Source organism: Oncorhynchus gorbuscha, linkage group LG10 (assembly GCF_021184085.1).
Source record: "Oncorhynchus gorbuscha isolate QuinsamMale2020 ecotype Even-year linkage group LG10, OgorEven_v1.0, whole genome shotgun sequence".
In the NCBI taxonomy this organism is placed as follows: domain Eukaryota; kingdom Metazoa; phylum Chordata; class Actinopteri; order Salmoniformes; family Salmonidae; genus Oncorhynchus; species Oncorhynchus gorbuscha.
This window is the reverse complement of record NC_060182.1, coordinates 14,774,384-14,789,383: the sequence shown is the minus strand read 5'-3', so window position 1 is coordinate 14,789,383 and position 15,000 is coordinate 14,774,384. Positions and strand designations below refer to the sequence as shown.

The window sequence follows — 15,000 nt, the reverse complement described above, 5'->3', positions numbered from 1 at the left end:
CGACACAGACAGACAGACAGACAGACAGACAGACAGACAGACAGACAGACAGACAGACAGACAGACAGACAGACAGACAGACAGACAGACAGACAGACAGACAGACAGACAGACAGACAGACAGACAGATTAAAATTAAGAGAGAAATTGAGAACGAGAGAGACAGAGAGAGAAAGCATGATAGTGAGTGTGTGTTTGACATAGAGATGGAGGGGAATGGGAGAGTTAGTCTACAATATGAATTCACTACAACTTCAGCCTATACTCCACAGTGTAGGGGCCTTGCTGGTGTGTGTGTGTGTGTAATATGTGTTGTATGGGGACAATGAAAGATGGCCGCTATTAGTGTCTGCAGGCGTTTGGCTTCCTCTCCGAGGGGCAATGGTGCGTACCCATCCACCGCACAGCATTATGGGAACGGTCTCCAGCATACCATAGCAGCCATGCCATTAGACCTCTCTGTGTGTGTGTGTGTGTGTGTGTGTGTGTGTGTGTGTGTGTGTGTGTGTGTGTGTGTGTGTGTGTGTGTGTGTGTGTGTGTGTGTGTGTGTGTGTGTGTGTGTGTGTGTGTGTGTGTGTGTGTGTGTGTGTGTGTGTGCGTGCGTGCGTGCGTGCGTGCGTGCGTGCGTGCGTGCGTGCGTGCGTGCGTGCGTGCGTGCGTGCGTGCGTGCGTGCGTGCGTGCGTGTGTGTGTGCTTAACTGGTTTTCTCCCCATTGTTCGCTGTAGCCCTCAGGCTTTAAACATTCTGTCACTCTGTTTGTGCAGATGTAGAGGGAGAGAGAGGAATACATAGAGGGATAAGGAAGAGGTAGAACGAGGGAGAGAGAAGAGGGAGAAAGAGAGGGAGAGAGAAGAGGGAGAGAGAAGAGGGAGAAAGAGAGGGAGAGAGAAGAGGTAGAAAGAGAGGGAGAGAGAAGAGGGAGAAAGAGAGGGAGAGAGAAGAGGGAGAAAGAGAGGGAGAGAGAAGAGGTAGAAAGAGAGGGAGAGAGAAGAGGGAGAAAGAGAGGGAGAGATAATAGGTAGAAAGAGAGGGAGAGGAGGGAGGGAGAGAAGAGGTAGAAAGAGAGGGAGAGAGAATAGGGAGAAAGAGAGGGAGAGAGAAGAGGGAGAGATAATAGGTAGAAAGAGAGGGAGAGAGAAGAGGGAGAGAAGAGGGAGAAAAGAGGGAGAGAGAAGAGGGAGAGAAGAGAGAGAAAGAGATGGAGAGAAGAGGGAGAAAGAGAGGGAGAGAGAAGAGGGAGAACGAGAGGGAGAGAGAAGAGGGAGAGAGAAGAGGGAGAGAGAAGAGGGAGAGAGAGAGGGAGAGAGAAGAGGGAGAAAGAGAGGGAAAGATGAGAGGGAGAAAGAAGAGGGAGAAAAGAGGGAGAGAAGAGGGAGAAAGAGAGGGAGAGAGAAGATGGAGAAAGAGAGGGAAAGATGAGAGGGAGAAAGAAGAGGGAGAGAAGAGGGAGAGAGAAGAGGGAGAAAGAGAGGGAAAGATAAGAGGGAGAAAGAGAGGGAGAGGGAAGAGGGAGAAAAGAGGGAAAGAGCAGAGGGAGAGAAGAGGGAGAAAAGAGGGAGAGAGAAGAGGTAGAAAGAGAGGGAAAGATAAGAGGGAGAAAGAGAGGGAGAGGGAAGAGGGAGAAAAGAGGGAAAGAGAAGAGGGAGAGAAGAGGGAGAAAAGAGGGAGAGAGAAGAGGGAGAGAGAAGAGGTAGAAAGAGAGGGAAAGATAAGAGGGAGAGAGAAGAGGGAAGAGGGAGAAAAGAGGGAAAGAGAAGAGGGAGAGAAGAGGTAGAAAGAGAGGGAGAGAGAAGAGGGAGAAAGAAGAGGGAGAGAGAATAGGTAGAAAGAGAGGGAGAGAGAAGAGGGAGAGAATAGGGAGAAAAGAGGGAGAGAGAAGAGGGAGAGAAGAGGGAGAAAAGAGGCAGAGAGAAGAGGGAGAGAAGAGGGAGAAAAGAGGCAGAGAGAAGAGGGAGAGAAGAGGGAGAAAGAGATGGAGAAAGAGAGGGAGAGAGAAGAGGGAGAACGAGAGGGAGAGAGAAGAGGGAGAAAGAGAGGGAGAGAGAAGAGGGAGAACGAGAGGGAGAGAGAAGAGGGAGAAATAGAGGGAAAGATAAGAGGGAGAAAGAGAGTGAGAAAGAAGAGGGAGAGAAGAGGGAGAGAGAAGAGGGAGAAAGAGAGGGAAAGATAAGAGGGAGAAAGAGAGGGAGAGGGAAGAGGGAGAAAAGAGGGAAAGAGAAGAGGGAGAGAAGAGGGAGAAAAGAGGGAGAGAGAAGAGGAAGAGAGAAGAGGTAGAAAGAGAGGGAAAGATAAGAGGGAGAAAGAGAGGGAGAGGGAAGAGGGAGAAAAGAGGGAAAGAGAAGAGGGAGAGAAGAGGGAGAAAAGAGGGAGAGAGAAGAGGAAGAGAGAAGAGGTAGAAAGAGAGGGAAAGATAAGAGGGAGAGAGAAGAGGGAGAAAAGAGGGAAAGAGAAGAGGGAGAAAAGAGGGAGAGAGAAGAGGTAGAAAGAGAGGGAGAGAGAAGAGGGAGAAAGAAGAGGGAGAGAGAATAGGTAGAAAGAGAGGGAGAGAGAAGAGGGAGAGAATAGGGAGAAAAGAGGGAGAGAGAAGAGGGAGAGAAGAGGGAGAAAAGAGGCAGAGAGAAGAGGGAGAGAAGAGGGAGAAAAGAGGCAGAGAGAAGAGGGAGAGAAGAGGGAGAAAGAGATGGAGAAAGAGAGGGAGAGAGAAGAGGGAGAACGAGAGGGAGAGAGAAGAGGGAGAAAGAGAGGGAGAAAGAGAGGGAGAGAGAAGAGGGAGAACGAGAGGGAGAGAGAAGAGGGAGAAATAGAGGGAAAGATGAGAGTGAGAAAGAAGAGGGAGATAAGAGGGAGAGAGAAGAGGGAGAGAGAAGAGGGAGAAAGAGAGGGAAAGATAAGAGGGAGGGAGAGGGAAGAGGGAGAAAAGAGGGAAAGGGAAGAGGGAGAGAAGAGGGAGAGAAGAGGGAGAGAGAAGAGGGTGAAAGAGAGGGAAAGATAAGAGGGAGAAAGAGAGGGAGAGGGAAGAGGGAGAGAAGAGGGAGAGAGAAGAGGGAGAGAAGATGGAGAGAGAAGAGGGGGAAAGAGAAGGAGAGAGAAGATGGAGAGAGAAGAGGGAGAGGGAAGAGGTAGAGGGAAGAGGGAGAAAGAGAAGGAGAGAGAAGATGGAGTGAAGAGGGAGAGGGAAGAGGGAGAAAGAGAAGGAGAGAGAAGATGGAGTGAAGAGGGAGAGGGAAGAGGGAGAAAGAGAAGGAGAGAGAAGATGGAGTGAAGAGGGAGAGGGAAGAGGGAGAAAGACAGGGAGAGAAGATGGAGAAAGAGAGGGAGAGAGAAGAGGGAGAAAGAGAAGGAGAGAGAAGATGGAGAGGGAAGAGGTAGAGGGAAGAGGGAGAAAGAGAAGGAGAGAGAAGATGGAGTGAAGAGGGAGAGGGAAGAGGGAGAAAGAGAAGGAGAGAGAAGATGGAGTGAAGAGGGAGAGGGAAGAGGGAGAGGGAAGAGGGAGAAAGAGAAGGAGAGAGAAGATGGAGTGAAGAGGGAGATATCCACACAGACACAGACAGAGAGAGAAAGATATGCAAAGATTGAGAGAGGGAGGGATTTTGTGTGTGTACTGTGTGTGTACTGTGTGTGTACTGTGTGTGTGCTGTGTGTGTACTGTGTGTGTACTGTGTGTGTACTGTGTGTGTGCTGTGTGTGTACTGTGTGTGTGCTTGTGTGTGTACTGTGTGTGTACTGTGTGTGTACTGTGTGTGTGCTGTGTGTGTACTGTGTGTGTGCTTGTGTGTGTACTGTGTGTGTGTACTGTGTGTGTGTACTGTGTGTGTACTGTGTGTGTACTGTGTGTGTGTACTGTGTGTACTGTGTGTGTACTGTGTGTGTACTGTGTGTGTACTGTGTGTGTGTACTGTGTGTGTGTACTGTGTGTGTGTACTGTGTGTGTACTGTGTGTGTACTGTGTGTGTGTACTGTGTGTGTACTGTGTGTGTACTGTGTGTGTGTGCTTGTGTGTGTACTGTGTGTGTGTGCTTGTGTGTGTACTGTGTGTGTGTACTGTGTGTGTACTGTGTGTGTGAGGGGAGACACCGGGAAGTGGTTTCAGTAATACTCAGAAAACATAAATAATGTCACTACTCAGTGAAAGATCAGGAATTCAATCAGACTTCATGAAGTGAGACAAAACGTCTTAGTTGTCAGAGGATTCTTTCTACAATAGAGAAACAGCAGCTGTGGCAGTAGAGCAACAATGGCATTGACCAAGTAATGTCCTCAATGAGTGCATGGGAAAAAACTATGTAGACAGTCAGCTAGCCAATCTGAATGATGGAGGGGCTCAGTCAGCTAGTTAGTCAGTCAGCCAGCCAGTAAGCTAGTCACTGAGCCAGCCAGTCAGTCAGTCAATCAGCGAGTCAGTCAGCCGGTCAGTCAGTGTTGATGTCTCTGCATCCCCAGTGTGACTGGTGCTGTGCTGTTTCTTCAGTCTATTTCCCATTACTACATGGTCCCTCTCACCCAGTGATGGAGTAGTCTATCAGACCTGTGTGTCTTTCTGTGTGTATCAAGGATCAAGGTAAGACCCAGATGCAGACCGTCGAAGTAACACTGTTTATTGTAGCAACAGGGGCAGGCAAAGACAGGTCAAGACAGGCAGGGGTTGAACATCCAGGGTAAGGCAGAGGTACAGGATGACAGGTGGACTCAGGGACAGGCAGGGGTTGAACATCCAGGGTAAGGCAGAGGTACAGGATGACAGGTGGACTCAGGGACTGGCAGGGGTTGAACATCCAGGGTAAGGCAGAGGTACAGGATGACAGGTGGACTCAGGGACAGGCAGGGGTTGAACATCCAGGGTAAGGCAGAGGTACAGGATGACAGGTGGACTCAGGGACAGGCAGGGGTTGAACATCCAGGGTAAGGCAGAGGTACAGGATGACAGGTGGACTCAGGGACAGGCAGGGGTTGAACATCCAGGGTAAGGCAGAGGTACAGGATGACAGGCGGACTCAGGGACAGGCAGAGTTCAGTAATCCAGAGGTGGAGCAAAGGTACAGGACGGCAGGTTCAGGGTCAGGCAGAGAGGTCAGGCGGGCGGACACAGGGTCAAGACAGGCAAAGGTCAAAACCGGGAGGACTAGCAAAGAGAGGCTGGGAAGTGAAAGGAAAAGTGCTGGTAAGCTTGAACAAACAAGACGAACTGACAACTAACAGACAGAGAACACAGGTATAAATACACAGGGGATCATTGGGAAGATGGGCGACACCTGGCGGGGGGTGGAGACAAGCACAAAGGACAGGTGAAACAGATCAGGGCGTGACAGTGTGTGTATATACTTTCTGTCCCCAATCCATTCTATGACAACTGATCTGGCGTTGAGACGTATATGTTTTGATCTGTAGTATATTCATCCTCATTGATAGATTGTTTTATGATGGTTGAAGTTATGACAGTGTGTGTGTGTGTGTGTGTGTGTGTGTGTGTGTGTGTGTGTGTGTGTGTGTGTGTGTGTGTGTGTGTGTGTGTGTGTGTGTGTGTGTGTGTGTGTGTGTGTGTGTGTGTGTGTGTGTGTGTGTGTGGTAAAGGGGAACCACAGAGAATGTCTCTGTGCCACCAGATATGGGACTCAGACCAACGTGCTTCTGAGGCGAGGAGGACAAGCGTGAAATGAATTGTTCCACTTCATCTCCGACCATCCTCCTTCTTTTGAGGGAGTCATGTGTCGCCTGGTGAACGCCGCAGGGGAACAAAAGAGGAGGGTTGGTGATGTACTGTTCATTTTGTTTTCCCGTGACTACGGAATGATTTCGTCCTGTGGATGTGAGGAGATGCTCCTGGTCCTTTCTCGGCAAACGAGCAGACAGACAGACAGACAGACAGACAGACAGACAGACAGACAGACAGACAGACAGACAGACAGACAGACAGACAGACAGACAGACAGACAGACAGACAGACAGACAGACAGACAGACAGACAGACAGAACACCATCCCCTCTGGTCCTCCTCCCTCTTTCTTCATCCTTTCCTCTTCCGTGTCAGAATGTAATTGCCAAAGGATGACAGTGCAACAATAACACTGGTATTCTCCTGAACTCTGTGCACAGTTAAACACACACACACACACACACACACACACACACACACACACACACACACACACACACACACACACACACACACACACACACACACACACACACACACACACACACACACACACACACACACACACACACACACACACACACACACACACACACACACTAAAGTGCTATTTTATTGACTGCAGGAAATTGGCTCCATCCTGCCATTGCACGTATGGTCTGAAGTTCAGATGAATATTTTAATTGGGCCGTTATTTTTTACATTTCCACACCTCTTATAACACTTTCTTGTCTTCATTTAAAAAATATCTTAATTCATAAATTGTTCAGTTAACTCTTAAGAGCCTATTGATGCAAATCCCCATCAACATTTGTCAGTTGAAATGTTTAATATCTAGGAGATATGTCTCTTTGTAGACTTTGAGTGCAGGTGAAATTTGTGCCCCTATTCTGTGTTCTGATGACGGGTTATTTTCAATACACATCACAGAAGTTCAGTTTTACAGCGTGATAGGAATTGAAAGGCAATGTTCTCGTGTTAGCAGAGGCTGCTTTCACTGTAAATGCTGCATTTGTCTGCTCAATTACCTTTATATTTCTATCACGGAATCTGTTACACTTCAGCTTTCCAGATTGCGTAGAGCCCTAATTTTAAAAAAAGTATTAAAATGTTTTTATTCTTATGCTACTAAACTGTAGGACACCTTGCCACAAGGTGTTATTGAGGCAGGATCTGGATGGTGAGTGGAGGGCCAGTCATCCCTCTGAAGGCAGGTCACATCACACTGAACTCTGGGCGACTGGGCTCGGAAAATACTGGAAAATACACAGAAGGAGAAAAAGAGAAGTGATACGACAGGAGAGGAAATGAGAGAGATTGATACACTGACAAAGGGAGAGACAGGAAGTAAAGAGAGAACGAGGGAGGAGAAAGAGAGTGCTCCCGCCCGCCCCGCTTCCCAGAAACAGTCTGAGAATAGATTGAGCGTGACAGTCCAGACGGAAGAATAATCTGCTGCCCTCCTTCTTTTCAGGGCTGTTTTTTCTCCATTCTCTTTTTGTTATGGATGTCCCTTAAAGCATCAACGCGTCTATTAACTGGAGATATCAGGCTCTTTCTCTCTTTGCAATGTTTAAATCCCTTGCTTCCTCCGCTCTCAGAGTAATGCTGGGTCCGCCATGCACAACACTCCTTCCTGTTACAAGGGAGACCCTGACGTTTTATGAAAGGAGGTTTACTACAGCAACACGACCAGAGCTGGCTGTTAGAAACCATATTTACTATATCTCTCTAGTTGTCTCTTTCTGTTTTTTAACCCTGCCTCTCACTCTCTCTCCTCTCTCTCTCTCTCTCTCTCTCTCTCTCTCTCTCTCTCTCTCTCTCTCTCTCTCTCTCTCTCTCTCTCTCTCCTCTCAACTCTCTCTCTCCTCTCTCTCTCCTCTCTCTCTCTCTCTCTCTCTCTCTCTCTCTCTCTCTCTCTCTCTCTCTCTCTCTCTCTCTCTCTCTCTCTCTCTCTCTCTCTCTCTCTGCCTGTGCTCTCCTATACACCCCCCCCCCAAAAAAAAAATATTAACAAAAATATTTGTAGATACTTTTGAAGTCAGAACTGTACACACACTTAGGTTGGAGACAGTACATCTCGTTTTCCAACCACTCAGCACATTTCTTGTTAACAAACTATAGTTTTGGTAAGTCGGTTAGGACATTACTTTGTGCATGACACAAGTATTTTTTCCAACAGAGAGATTATTTCACAGACAGATTATGTCACTTCTAATTCACTGTATCACAATTCCAGTGGTCAGAAGGATACATACACTAAGTGGACCGTGCCTTTAAACAACGTGGAAAATTCCAGAAAATGATGTCATGGCTGAAGAAGCTTCTGATAGGCTAATTTACATAGTTTGAGTCAATTGGAGGTGTACCTGTGGATGTATTTCAAGGCCTACCTTCAAACTCAGTGCCTCTTTGCTTGACATCATAGGAAAATCAAAATAAATCAGCCAAGACGACAGAAAAACAAAAGTAGACCACAAGTCTGGTTCATCCTTAGGAGCAATTTCAAAATGCCTGAAGGTACCACGTTCATCTGTACACACAATAATATGCAAGTATAAACACCATGGGACCACGCAGCCGTCCTACCACTCAGGAAGGAGATGTATTTTGTCTCCTAGAGATGAACGTACTTTGGTGCGAAAAGTGCAAATCAATCCCAGAACAACAGCAAAGGATCTTTTGAAGATGCTGGAGGTAACAGGTACAAAAGTATCTATATCCACAGTAAAACGAGTTGTATATCGACCTGAAAGGTCGCTCAGCAAGGAAGAAGCTACTGCTCCAAAAACCGCCATTAAAAAAAGCCAGACTAGGTTTTGCAACTGCACATGGAGAAAAAGATTGTACTTTTTGGAGAAAAGTCCAAAAATAGAACTGTTTGGACTGTAATGACCATCATTATGTTTGGATGAAAAGGGGGAGGCTTGCAAGCTGGAGAACACCATCGCAACATCATGTTGTGGGGGTGCTTTGCTGCAGGAGGGACTGGTGCACTTCACAAAATAGATGGTATCATGAGGATGGAACATTATGTGGATATATTGAAGCAACATCTCAAGACATCAGTCAGGAAGTTAAAGCTTGGCCGCAAATGGGTCTTCCAAATTAACAATGACCCCAAGCATACTACCAAAGTTGTGGCAAAATGGCTTAAGGACAACAAAGTCAAAGTATTGGAGTGGCCATCACAAAGCCCTGACCTCAATCCTATAGAAAATATGTGGGCAGAACTGAAAAAGTGTGTGCGAGCAAGGAGGCCTGCAAACCTGACTCAGTTACACCAGCTCTTTCAGGAGGAATGGGCCAAAATTCACCCAACTTATTCTGGGAAGCTTGTGGAAGGAGACCTGAAATGTTTGACCCAAGTTTAACAATTTAAAGGCAATGCTACCAAATACTAATTGAGTGTATGTAAACTTCTGACCCACTGGGAATGTGATGAAAGAAATAAATGCTGAAATAAATAATTCTCTCTACTATTATTCTGAAATTTCACATTCTTAAAATAAAGTAGTGATCCTAACTGACCAAAGATTATATATCAGCAATTGTGAAGAACTGAGTAAATTTGTTTGGCTAAGGTGAATGTTAACTTCTGACTTCAACTCTACATGCTTTAGGATACATGTGAAATATTTTAAATTGACCAAATAATGTATTTAACATGTTTTATTTAATCCATGAAATATATTACAACATATATTACGGAATGTATAGGAGAGAGAGGCCCACCCACTGGGGAGCCAGGCCCAGCCAATCTGAATGATTGTTCCTCAAAGGGCATTATTACAGACAGAAATACTCCTCGGTTTCATCAACTGTCCGAGTTTCTGGTCTCAGATTATACTGCAGTTGAAGAAGCCGGATATGGAGGACCTGGGCTGGCGTGGTTACACGTGATCTGCGGTTGTGAGGCCAGTTGGACATACGGCCAAATTCTCTAAACCAACGTTGGAGGCGGCTTATTTTAGAGACATGAACATTCAATTCAATGTTAGCCAAACGCAATGTTTTCAAAAACTTTACTATGGGTTGGTAACAGGTTGATTGGTTTTCTATTTGAGCCAGTGAAGGGGGCTTTACTATTCTCAGGTAGCTGAATGACTTTTGTTTCCCTCCAGGACTGAGGGCACACACTTTCTCGTAGGCTTAAATTGAAGATATGGCAAATAGGAGTGACAATATCGTCCACTATTATCCTCAATAATTTTCCATTCAAGTTGTCAGACCCCGGTGGCTTGTCATTGTTGATAGACAACAACAAACAGTCACCTCTTCCACACTCACTTTACAAATTAAAAATTACAATTATTGTCTTTCATAATTCAGTCAGCTATATTTGGATGTGTAGTGTCATCATTTGTTGCTGGCCTGTCATGCCTAAATTTTCTCATCTTGCCATTCAAAAAATCATTAAATTAGTTTGTGTGGAAATTGATTTTGTCCCCCCACACCAAATGTGATCAAGACATGCAGGTTAAAATATCAAAACAAACTCTGAACCAATTATATTAATTTGAGGACAGGTCAAAAAGCATTAAACATTTATGGCAATTTAGCTAGCTATCTTGCAGCTGCTAGCTAATTTGTCCTATTTAGCTAGCTTGCTGTTGCTAGCTAATTTGTCATGGGATATAAATGTTGAGTTTTTATTTTACATGAAATGCACAAGGTCCTCTACTCCGACAACTAATCCACACATAAAACATTCAACCGAATCGTTTCTAGTCATCTCTCCTCCTTCCAGACTTTTTCTTCTCTGGATTTACATGGTGATTGGCATCTAACTTTCATAAAAGGTGTATTACCACCACCGACCGCCATTGATCTTTCAGTCACCCATGTGGGTATAACCAATGAGGAGATGGCAGTGGGTATCTGCTTCTATAAACCAATGAGGAGATGGCACGTGGGTATCTGCTTCTATAAACCAATGAGGAGATGGCACGTGGGTATCTGCTTCTATAAACCAATGAGGAGATGGCACGTGGGTATCTGCTTCTATAAACCAATGAGGAGATGGCACGTGGGTATCTGCTTCTATAAACCAATGAGGAGATGGCACGTGGGTATCTGCTTCTATAAACCAATGAGGAGATGGCACGTGGGTATCTGCTACTATAAACCAATGAGGAGATGGCACGTGGGTATCTGCTTCTATAAACCAATGAGGAGATGGCACGTGGGTATCTGCTACTATAAACCAATGAGGAGATGGCACGTGGGTATCTGCTTCTATAAACCAATGAGGAGATGGGAGAGACTTGCAACGCGATCAACGGCACAAATTAAACTATTTTAGCCCTTGGCAACGCAGACACTCGTTGGCGCGAGCAACGTGGGTGCAATAATTGAATAACGTAGATCTAAATTTATTTTGCAACACTTGCGCACTCGATGCGAGCGGTGTAGTCAGCATGTTAGTAAATATGTGATCAATACATGTTGATAATTGAATTCCTGTGCTGTTTGTAAATACCCTGGTAGATTGACTGATAACCTGAACCAGGTTGCAGGCACTGGTTACAGTTTGATGATTTTTCTTGAGTGGGCAGCTTGATGAAAGCCAGTCAATATTTAAATCACCCAGAAAAGATACTTCTCTGTTGATATAACATGCATTTTCAAGAATTTCACACATATTATCCAGATACTAACTGTTAGAACTTGGTGGTCTATAGCAGCTTTCCACAAGAATGGGCTTTAGGTGAGGCAGATGAACCTGTAGCCATATTACTTCAACAGTATTTAACATTAGTTTATCTCTAATCTTTACAGGAATGTGGTTCTGAATATAAACAGCAACACCTCCACCATTGGCATTTCTGTATTTTCTGTCAATTTTAAAACATTGTATTGCTACCGCTGTATCATCAAATGTATTTTCTAAGTGAGTTTCAGAGATAGTTAGAATATGCAATATCTATTACTAGCAAGTTATTCATTTCATGAACCTTTTTTCTCAAGCTACATTTGTTAATGTGGGCTATTTTGAGCACTTTTCTGGGATGCCTGCTTTTTTCATTGCTTTACTGGGAAGCTTAGCAGAAGTAGATATTTTCATGTTATTTATGTTAGTGCAGGGTGAGCTACACACGGTGGACTTTCTACTAGGGCACACCGCCTCAGTGCTAACAGGATAAATCTGGTTCATAGGCACATAGGATCAGCAGAGGCATTCAGGGCAGTTAGAGGGACATACATTAGGTTACTTACAGTGTGTCTACCAACGCCCCTGGTATAATGTACATTTGCTAAAGCATTTTGATGAATCAGCGACACAATGGTAGGGATTAACTGAGCTGGGCTTGGGTCATTGATAAGTCATTGTCTCAACGTGGCCTTATAAGGCTGTGAAAGGATCCAGGAACCCAAATGATATGAGTGTATCCCATCCTCCTTATATGTGTTTTGTTTCCAAAAGGTATAGAAATTGTAAACAACAGCTACACCCATTTACTGCAATAATCACGTTGCCAGTTGTGAAGAGAAAGAATCCTGCTAAATCACTCAATGCTACGATTCAGAGAGGACACAGGGCCAGATATGATGGGTCTTTTATTACTGTCTAGCAGAGAGTCAATCAGTGCTTTGAAATCCAGTTTCAACTGTTCAGAGCTGCCCTTCATAATGTCATTAAAACTCACATGGACTAAAAAATAATCAATGTCCATGTCCTGATGTAGTACATTCGAGAGCAGCTTAGTAATGTTATTTACTCCAGCTCCGGGATGGGACATTGTTTTTGCACCAGGAACAGTCACATTTCTTACCGTGGAGCTGCCCAAAATCACGGCCTGCGAGAAGGATAGAAAAAATATAAAATATAAAGCATATATCTTGTCCCTTCGACTGCTATTTTGGTCCGAGACACCTCCCGACATCCATCCAGTTATTGCACTACGTGATTGGTTGAGGAGACATCAGGTCAAAATCTGAGAGATACCTGGACGAGGAAATCTGCCCACTCCCACTCCCACGCTCCACAGGACGGTGCCTCCGACAGATGGAGAAACCCCACTCCCACGCTCCACAGGATGGTACCTCCGACAGATGGAGAAGCCCCACTCCCAAACTCCACAGGATGGTGCCTCCGACAGATGGAGAAACCCCACTCCCACGCTCCACAGGATGGTGCCTCCGACAGATGGAGAAACCCCACTCCCACGCTCCACAGGATGGTGCCTCCGACAGATGGAGAAACCCCACTCCCATGCTCTACAGGATGGTGCCTCCAACAGATGGAGAAGCCCCACTCCCATGCTCTACAGGATGGTGCCTCCGACAGATGGAGAAACCCCACTCCCACGCTCTACAGGATGGTGCCTCCGACAGATGGAGAAACCCCACTCCCATGCTCTACAGGATGGTGCCTCCGACAGATGGAGAAACCCCACTCCCACCACGGATGGTGCCTCTGGAGAAACCCCACTCCCGGATGGTGCCTCCGACAGATGGAGAAACCCCACTCCCACTCTACAGGATGGTGCCTCCGACAGATGGACAGGATGGTGCCTCCGACAGATGGAGAAACCCCACTCCCACGCTCTACAGGATGGTGCCTCCGACAGATGGAGAAACCCCACTCCCACGCTCCACAGGATGGTGCCTCTGACAGATGGAGAAACCCCACTCCCACGCTCTGCATGATGGAGCCTCAGACAGATGGAGAAGCCCCGCTCGATCCAGAGCAGGGAAGGAAGGTTACCGACGTCGACTTCAAAATCATAAGGGAAGTAGTAGGAGTAGGCACAGCGGCCGCAGACACAGGTACCCCCAGTGACAAATGTGCAGGAAGATCAGGCCCCCGGGCCTCTCGTTGGGAGTGTAGACTGCTTTGCGGGAGGCTGCTGTCTTCAGTTTCCATGGCTCTCTTCCACACAGCTAGGTTGCCCAAAACAGTTTAACAAAGATTGGTTAAGTTTTAGTTACAGTGGGGCAAAAATATTTAGTCAGCCACCAATTGTGCAAGTTCTCCTACTTAAAAAGATTCGATAGGCCTGTAATTTTCTTCATAGGTACACTTCAACTATGACAGACAAAATGAGTAAAAAATCAGGAAAATCACATTGTAGGATTTTTTATGAATTTATTTGCAAATTATGGTGGAAAATAAGTATTTGGTCACCTACAAACAAGCACGATTTCTAGCTCTCACAGGCCTGTAACTTCTTCTTTATTAAGAGGCTCCTCTGTCCTCCACTCGTTACCCGTATTAATGGCACCTGTTTGAACTTGTTATCAGTATAAAAGACACCTGTCCACAACCTCAAACAGTCACACACTATGGCCAAGACCAAAGATCTGTCAAAGGACACCAGAAACGTGGCAGCGTAGCCTAGTGGTTAGAGCGTTGGACTAGTAACCGGAAGGTTGTGAGTTCAAACCCCCGAGCTGACAAGGTAAAAATCTGTCGTTCTGCCCCTGAACAGGCAGTTAACCCACTGTTCCCAGGCCGTCATTGAAAATAAGAATATGTTCTTAACTGACTTGCCTGGTTAAATAAAGGTAGAAAAAAAAAAATTGTAACCCTGCACCAGGCTGGGACGACTGCATCTGCAATAGGTAAGCAGCTTGGTTTGAAGAAATCTACTGTGGGAGCAATTATTAGGAAATGAAAGACATACAAGACCACTGATAATCTCCCTCGATCTTGGGCTCCATGCAAGATCTCACCCCGTGGGGTCAAAATGATCACAAGAACGGTGAGCAAAAATCCCAAATCCACACGGGGGGACCTAGTGAATGACCTGTTCCAGGCCCGTCAGAAGTTTGCTAGAGAGCATTTGGATGATCTAGAATAAGATTGGGAGAATGTCATATGGTCAGATTAAACCAAAATATAACTTTCTGGTAAAAACTCAACCCGTCGTGTTTGGAGGACAAAGAATGCTGAGTTGCATCCAAAGAACACCATACCTACTGTGAAGCATGGGGGTGGAAACATCATGCTTTGGGGCTGTTTTTCTGCAAAGGGACCAGGACGACTGATCCGTGTAAAGGAAAGAATGAATGGGGCCATGTATCGTGAGATTTTGAGTGAAAACCTCCTTCCATCAGCAAGGGCATTGAAGATTAAACGGGGCTGGGTCTTTCAGCATGACAATGATCCCAAACACACCGCCCGGGCAACGAAGGAGTGGCTTCATAAGAAGCATTTCAAGGTCCTGGAGTGGCCTAGCCCATCTCCAGATCTCAACCCCATAGAAAATCTTTGGAGGGAGTTGAATGTCCGTGTTTCCCAGCAACAGCCCCAAAACATCACTGCTCTAGAGGAGATCTGCATGGAGGAATGGGCCAAAATACCAGCAACAGTGTGTGAAAACCTTGTGAAGACTTACAGAA

The 15,000-nt window shown here is 45.9% G+C and overlaps 1 protein-coding gene across 1 annotated transcript in view; it reads left to right on the top strand.

The window, feature by feature from the left end:
• The window catches only part of cacna2d3a (calcium channel, voltage-dependent, alpha 2/delta subunit 3a), a 442,979-nt gene that overhangs the window by 41,818 nt on the left and 386,161 nt on the right, over window positions 1-15,000 (top strand). The window lies entirely within an intron of this gene.